Genomic DNA, 8,458 nt, shown 5'->3' on the forward strand with positions numbered 1-8,458 from the left:
TTAAAAAGAAAAATAAAGGAAAAAAAAACAAAAAAGAAATAAAATAAAAATGAAAATTAAAAAGAAAAATAAAGGAAAAAAAAAACAAAAAAAGAAATGAAATAAAAACGAAAATTAAAAGAAAAAAACGCTTAAAAAAAAGAAATGAAATAAAAACGAAAATTAAAAAGAAAAGGAAAAAAAAACTTTAAAAAAAGAAATGAAATAAAAATGAAAATTAAAAAGAAAAAAACGCTTAAAAAAATGAAATAAAAATGAAAATTAAAAAGAAAAAAAACCCTTAAAAAAAGAAATAAAAAATAAGGAAAATTAAAAGGAAAAAGAAAAGAAAACCCTTAAAAAAAGAAATGAAATAAAAACGAAAATTAAAATGAAAAGGAAAAAAAAAACCCTTAAAAATGAAATAAAAAAAAAGAAAATTAAAAATAAAATAACAAAAATTAAAATAAAACAAAAAAAAATTAAAAAAGAAAAAAAAACTTAAAAAAAAGAAATGGAATAAAAAAAAAGAAAACGAAAAATAAATTTAAAAAAGGAATAACAAAAAAAAAAAAAAGAAAATAAACCCTAAAAATGAAGGAAAAAAAAGGAAACAGAAAACAAAAAAATTAAAATTATAGAAACCGAAAAAAGGAAAATTAAAAGAAACTGAAGAAAAATTAAAAAAAAAAAACATAAATAAAAATTAAAAAAAATTAAAAAAAAAACCCTTAAAAATTAAAGAAATAAAATTTAAATAAAAAAATAAAATGAAAAAAAATCCCTTAAAAATTAAAAAAACTTAAATAAAAAAATAAAATGAAAATAAAGAAATAGAACTTAAATAAAAAAATAAAATGAAAAAAAAAACCCTTAAAAAATTAAAGAAATAAAACTTAAATAAAAAAAAATAAAATGAAAAAAACCCTTAAAAATTAAAGAAATAAAACTTAAATAAAAAATAAAATGAAAAAAAATTCCTTAAAAATTAAAGAAATAAAACTTAAATAAAAAAATAAATGAAAAAAAAACCCTTAAAAATAAAGAAATAAAACTTAAATAAAAAAAATAAAATGAAAAAAAAACCCTTAAAAAATTAAAGAAATAAAACTTAAATAAAAAAATAAAATGAAAAAAATCCCTTAAAAAATTAAAGAAATAAAACTTAAATAAAAAAATAAAATGAAAAAAAACCCTTAAAAAATTAAAGAAATAAAACTTAAATAAAAAAATAAAATGAAAAAAAACCCTTAAAAAATTAAAGAAATAAAACTTAAATAAAAAAATAAAATGAAAAAAAATCCCTTAAAAAATTAAAGAAATAAAACTTAAATAAAATAAAAACCCTAAAAAAAAAACCTTAAAAAAAAACTTAAAAAAAACCCTAAAAAAATAAAATAAAAAAATAAAATAAAATAAAAAAAAACTTAAAAAAAACCCCTTAAAATTAAAAAAATAAAACTTAAATAAAATAAAAAAATAAAATAAAAAAACCCTTAAAAAAAAAAACCCTTAAAAAAATAAAAAAATAAAACAAATAAAATAAAAAAATAAAATTAAAAAAAAAAACCCTTAAAAAAAACCCTTAAAAAAATAAAAATAAATAAAACTAAAAAAATAAAATAATAAAATAAAATAAAATAAAATAAACCCTTAAAAAAAACCCTTAAAAATAAAAATAAAACTAAAAAAATAAAAAAATAAAATAAACCCTTAAAAAAAACCTTAAAAAATAAAAATAAAACTAAATAAAATAAAATAAAATAAAATAAAAATAAAATAAAAAAAGCCCCGAAATAAATAAAAGCGACCCCAAAAACCAACAAACAATTGCCCCTCCCCCTCCCCCCCCCCCCCCCCACTGTGCCCCACACATTTTGCCGCTGTGCCCCACACATTTTGCCGCTGTGCCCCACGGATTTCTGTGGGGCCCTCAGTTGGCGCTGGGGTGGAAGCTCAGGCCCTGAGACACTGCGGGGGGGGGGGGGGGAGGGGGTTGGAGCGTCTGCCCCATAGATTGACCCACAGATTGACCCATAGATCCACCCCTGACCCATAGATCCCCCCCTGACCCCATAGATCCCCCCCTTGACCCACATAGATTTCCCCCCCCCGACCCCATAGATCTCCCCCTCACCCCATAGATCCCCCCCTCACCCCATAGATCCCCGCCCCGACCCCATAGATCCCCCCCTCACCCCATAGATCCCCCCCCGACCCCATAGATCCCCCCCTCACCCCATAGATCCCCCCCTTGACCCACATAGATCCCCCCCCAGCCCCATAGATCCCCCCCCTCATCCCCATAGCTCCCCCCGACCCCATAGATCTCCCCCTCACCCCATAGATCCCCCCCTCACCCCATAGATCCCCCCCTTGACCCACATAGATCCCCCCCCACCCATAGATCCCCCCGACCCCATAGATCCCCCCCTTGACCCACACAGATCCCCCCCCGACCCCATAGATCCCCCCCTCACCCCATAGATCCCCCCCTTGACCCACATAGATCCCCCCCAACCCCATAGATCCCCCCGTCACCCCATAGATCCCCCCCGAACACACATCCCAACCCCAGCCCCAGATCCCCCCCTCACCCCATAGATCCACCCCCCAACCCCATAGATCCCCCCCTTGACCCACACAGATCCCCCCCCGACCCCATAGATCCCCCCCTCACCCCATAGATCCCCCCCAGCCCCATAGATCCCCCCCCCTCATCCCCATAGCTCCCCCCCTTGACCCACATAGATCCCCCCCCACCCCATAGATCCCCCCCTGAACCCGTATCTCCCAACCCCATATCCTCCTCCCCAGCCCCATAGATCCTCCCCCGACCCCATAGATCCCCCCCTTGACCCACACAGATCCCCCCCCAGCCCCATAGATCCCCCCCCTCATCCCCATAGCTCCCCCCGACACCATAGCTCCCCCCGACCCCATAGATCACCCCCCACCCCATAGATCCCCCCCGAACCCGTATCTCCCAACCCCATATCCCCCTCCCCAGCCCCATAGATCCCCACCCCCACCCCATAGATCCCCCCCTCCCCACGGACCCCCCTCCCCCCCCCAAACCCCAAATCCCTCCGTACCGCTATGGGGCCCGAGGAAACCGTATGGGGTGGGGCTGTTGGGGGGCAGCGCCCCCTGGGGGCCGGGGGTGCCCTGGGGGGGTCCTTGGGGGGGGGGGGCCCGGAGGGGGGGGGCAGCAGCATCACGGGGGGAGGGGCGGTGCCGTGGGGCGGGGGAACGTGGGGCTGGAAAGGGAACAAAGGGGGGGGAGGGTAGAAGTTATGGGGGGGGACCCTGCCCCCCCCACACCGACCCCATATCCTCCCCCCCACTGTCCCCATATCCCACCCCAGACCCCATAACTCCCCCCCCTCTCCCCCCCAGACCCCATAACTCCCTCCCTCCCCACCCCAGACCCCATAACTCCCCCCCTTTCCCACCCCAAACCCCATATCTCCTCCCCCAGACCCCATAACTCCCCTCCCTCATGCCCCCAGACCCCATAACTCCCCCCCCCACCCTGAGACCCCATAACTTCCCCCACTTCCCCCCCCCAGACCCCATAATCCCCCCCAGACCCCATAACTCCCCCCCCTCTCCCACCCCAGGCCCTATAACTCCCCCCCCTCTCCCCCCCAGACCCCATAATCCCCCCCAGACCCCATAACCCTCCCCCTCCCGCCCCAGACCCCATAATCCCCCCCCAGACCCCATAACTCCCCCCCTTCCCCCCCCCAGACCCTATAACTCCCCCCCCCTCCCGTCCCAGACCCCATAATCCCCCCCAGACCCCATAACTCCCCCCCCTTCCCCCCCCAGGCCCTATAACTCCCCCCTCTCCCGCCCCAGACCCCATAATCCCCCCCCAGACCCCATAACTCCCCCCCATCCCACCCCAGACCCTATAACTCCCCCTCCCTCCCCCCCAGACCCCATAACTCCCCTCCCTCACGCCCCCAGACCCCATAACTCCCCCCCCCCACCCCGAGACCCCATAACTTCCCCCCCTTCCCCACCCCAGACCCCATAACCCCCCCTCCCCCCCCCAGACCCCATAATCCCCCCCAGACCCCATAACTCCCCCCCTCCCCCCCCCGACCCCATATCTCCTCAACCAGACCCCATAACTCCCCCCCTCCCCCCCGAGACCCCATAACTCCCCCCCTCCCCCCCCAGACCCCATAACTCCCCCCCCTCTCCCCCCCAGACCCCATAATCCCCCCAGACCCCATAACTCCAACCCCTCCCCCCCAGACCCCATAATCCCCCCCCCCCCAGACCCCCCCACCCCGTAGGACCCCATTGCCCCCCCCCAGCATCCCATAATTCCCCCCCCCCACCTGCCCCACGTGGGCGACGCCGCCGTAGCCGTGGGGGAGGGGCTGCTGCAGTCCATAAATGGCGGTGGGCGGAGCTGCGGCCGTTGGGGGCGGGGCCTGAGGGGGCGGGGCTCCGGTGGGCGGAGCCAAAGAGCCCGGAGGGGATTGGGCCCCTCCCCCGGGGGGCGTGGCCACGTGGAAACCTGCGGGGGGCTGAAGATTTGGGGGGGGGGAGGAGGGAGGGAGGGAGAAGGGGGGTGGGGCTTAGAACGAGTAGCCCCGCCCACTTCAGTAGCCCCTCCCACTCAATAGCCCAGCCCACTCAAGCTCCTCCCCTTTATGCAGCTCCTCCCCCATCAAGCCCCACCCCTTTTATGGCCCCTCCCACATCATGCCCCACCCTTTCCATAGCCCCTCCCACATGCACCCCCCGCCCCTTCCCTTAGCCCCTCCCACCTCCAGCTCCACCCCTTCCCGTAGCCCCTCCCACCTTTAGCCCCGCCTCTTCCCATAGCCCTTCACACAAGCCCCACCCCTTCCCGTAGCCCCTCCCACCTTTAGCCCCGCCCTTTCCCGTAGCCCTTCACACAAGCTCCACCCCTTCCCGTAGCCCCTCCCACCTTTAGCCCCGCCTCTTCCCATAGCACTTCACAAGCTCCACCCCTTCCCGTAGCCCCTCCCACCTTTAGCCCCGCCCCTTCCCTTAGCCCCTCCACCTCAAGCTCCACCCCTTTCCCGTAGCTCCTCCACCTCCAGCCCCGCCCCTTCCCTTAACCCCTCCCACCTCCAGCCCCGCCCCTTCCCTTAGCCCCTCCCACCTCAAGCTCCACCCCTTTCCGTAGCCCCTCCCACCTGATGTCCCCGCCCCTTCCCGTAGCCCTTCGCACAAGCTCCGCCCCTTTGCCCCTCCCACCTCAAGCTCCACCTTTTCCCGCAGCCCCTCCCACCCGTTGTCCCCGCCCCCAGCCCGCGATTGGCTGTCGCTGCGTACCTGGGCGGGGCTTGGCGCTCCGTGGGGCGGAGCCTGGCTGCCGCTGGGGGGGGCGGGGGCGGCGGCGGCGTGGGGCGGGAAGGGCTGCAGAGGGGCTGAGGAAGGGGGAGAAAGAGGGGGGGGGGGGGCTTATCGCGATATATCGCGATACGGGGGTCCGATACGGCGACATAAAGCGACACATCGCGACACAAAGCGACATATCGTGATATAAAGCAACGTATCACGACACAAAGCGACATATCGCGACGTAAAGCCATATATCATGATATAAAGCATCGTATCGCAATGTAAAGCGACGTATCGCGACACAAAGCAACGTATCACGACACAAAGTGACATATCGCGACATAAAGCGACACATCATGATATAAAGCGACGTATCGCAATATAAAGCGACATATTGCGACACAAAGCGACGTATCACGACACAAAGCGACATATCGTGACATAAAGCGACATCATGATATAAAGCGATGTATCGCAATATAAAGCGACGTATAGCAACACAAAGCGACATATCGCGATATAAAGCGACACATCGTGACATATCGCGACATAAAGCGACATATCGCGACATAAAGCGCCGTATCGCAATATAAAGCGACATACTGCGACACGAAGCGACATATCGCGACATATCGCGACATAAAGCGACATATCGCGACATAAAGCGCCGTATCGCAATATAAAGCGACATACTGCGACACGAAGCGACATATCGCGACATATCGCGACATAAAGCGACATATCGCGACATAAAGCGACGTATCGCAATATAAAGCGGCGTATCGCGACGTGAGGCGACGTATCGCGACGTAAGGCGGCCTATCGCGACGCGGGGGGGCGGCTGACCGTAGAGCGCGGGCGGGGCGGGGCCGTCAGCGGCGAAGGGCGGTGCGGCGGCGGACGAAGAGCCCACGGGGGAGGGGCCGCCCGAGGGCAGCAGCCGAGGAGCGCTCTGCAGCACGGGGCCGAACAGCGGCTGCCCCACGCACCCCGCCCCCGCCCCCCACGGCCCCCCGCGGGCACCATTAACCCCCGGATACAGTCACGAGCTACACCCCCATACCACCCCCCCCCCCATTTCCTGACCCCACTTCCCCCTCCTCCACCCCCATTTCCTCCCCCCCACTTCCCCCGCCCCCATTTCCTCCCCCCCACTTCCCCCTCCTCCCCCCCCATTTCCTCCCCCCATTTCCCCCTCCCCCCGCTTCCCCCCCATTTCCTCCCCCCACTTCCCCCCCCCATTTCCCAACCCCATTTTCCCCTCCCTCCATTTCCTCCCCCCCACTTCCCCCCCCTCCCCCCATTTCCTCCCCCCACTTCCCCCCCCCATTTCCCGACCCCATTTCTCCCCCCCCATTTCCCGACCCCATTTTCCCCTCCCCCCATTTTCTCCCCCCACTTCCCCCCCTCCCCCCATTTCCTCCCCCCACTTCCCCCCTCCCCCCATTTCCTCCCCCCACTTCCCCCCCCCCATTTCCTCCCCCCACTTCCCCCCTCCCCATTTCCTCCCCCCACTTCCCCCCTCCCCCCATTTCCTCCCCCCACTTCCCCCCCTCCCCCCATTTCCTCCCCCCACTTCCCCCCTCCCCCCATTTCCTCCCCCCACTTCCCCCCCCCCATTTCCTCCCCCCACTTCCCCCTCCCCTCCCCCCCATTTCCTCCCCCCACTTCCCCCCTCCCCCCATTTCCTCCCCCCACTTCCCCCTCCCCCCATTTCCTCCCCCCACTTCCCCCCCTCCCCCCATTTCCTCCCCCCCACTTCCCCCCCCTCCCCCCATTTCCTCCCCCATTCCCCCCCCCTCCCCCCCAATTTCCCGACCCCACTTCCCCCCCTTCCGCCCCACAGCCGTTACCTGGGGGGGGTAATGCCCCACGGGGGGGACCAGGGGGGGTCCGTAGGGGACGTAGGAGGAATATGGGGCGGCCACCAGGGGGGGGGCGGGGGGGCGGCCGGGAGGAGGGGGGGCGCCTCCGAGCGCGGGGGCAGCGAACCTGGGGGGCACGGACCCATAAGTGTGGGGCGGGACCCATAAGTGGGGGGTGGGACACATATGTGGGGGGTGGGACCCATAGGTGTGGGGTGGGACCCATAAGTGGGGGGTGGGACCCGTAAGTGGGGGGTGGGACCCATAAGTGGGGGGTGGGACCCATAATTGTGGGGCGGGACCCATAAATATGGGGGGCAGAGACCCACAAGTGTGTGACGGGACCCATAAGTGTGGGGTGAGACCCACAGGTGTGGGGTGGGACCCACAAGTGTGGGGCGGGACCCATAGATTCCCCAATGGGAATGTGGGGACTCACAGGAGCAGGAAGGGAGGGGGTGACCCCCCGTGATGTGGGGCGCCCCATAGCGCTATGGGGCGGGCGCCCCCCAACTCACCTTTGGCGCTCCGGAACTTTCCCTGCGGCACCGAACCGGCAATGGGGTACGGGTACAGCTGGGGGGCCTGGGTGTGGGGCACAGCGGGAGATGTGGGGAGCAGTGGGGAGATGTGGGGCGGGGGGATCCGCTATGGGGCAGGATGTGGCACTATGGGGCAGGACCGAGATCTATGGGGCAGGAATGAAATCTATGGGGCAGGACTGGCATCTATGGGGCAGCAATGTGGGGCAGGGGCTCACCTGGAGGTGCAGGTAGGGGCAGATCTATGGGGCAGGCCTGAGATCTGTGGGGCAGGACATGGCACTATGGGGCAGGACCGAGATCTATGGGGCAGGACCGAGATCTATGGGGCAAGACTGAGATCTATGGGGCAGGACCGAGATCTATGGGGCAGGACCAGGATCTATGTGGGGCAGGACCGGGATCTATGTGGGGCAGGACCGGGATCTATGGGGCAGGAATGAAATCTATGGGGCAGAACCTGGTGCTATGGGGCAGGACCGAGATGTATGGGGCAGGACCGAGATGTATGGGGCAGCAATGTGGGGCAGGGGCTCACCTGGAGGTGCAGGTAAGGCAGTAGGTGCCCGAAGATGGGGACGGAGCTGTGGGGCGGAGGCGGTGGGGGAGGGGCGGCGCTGCGGGAGGGGGGAGGGGGGGGAGGGGCGGCGGGGGGGGGAGGGGCGGCGGGGGAGGGGGGGGCGGAGCCTTTGGGCTGTTTTGGGGGGGGGGGGGGGGGGGGGGAGGGTAAAGCATATT

General features: G+C 54.5%; 1 long non-coding RNA gene across 2 annotated transcripts; it reads right to left on the reverse strand.

Annotated features, from left to right (window-relative positions):
• Positions 1-6,165: 6,165 nt before the first annotated feature.
• On the reverse strand, positions 6,166-8,312 carry LOC136046508 (uncharacterized). 2 transcript variants are annotated; one of them, XR_010621988.1, is made up of 4 exons: positions 8,259-8,312; positions 7,697-7,763; positions 7,167-7,305; positions 6,166-6,265 (listed from the first exon to the last, which is right to left on the reverse strand). It is a non-coding gene; the product is annotated as an uncharacterized LOC136046508 (long non-coding RNA). The 2 variants fall into 2 exon arrangements; XR_010621989.1 differs by lacking the exon at positions 8,259-8,312 and adding an exon at positions 7,939-7,956.
• Positions 8,313-8,458: the final 146 nt, after the last annotated feature.

This window comes from Cyrtonyx montezumae, unplaced genomic scaffold, assembly GCF_038088225.1.
Source record: "Cyrtonyx montezumae isolate F1298 unplaced genomic scaffold, pur_monq_1.0 scaffold_166, whole genome shotgun sequence".
Taxonomy (NCBI): domain Eukaryota; kingdom Metazoa; phylum Chordata; class Aves; order Galliformes; family Odontophoridae; genus Cyrtonyx; species Cyrtonyx montezumae.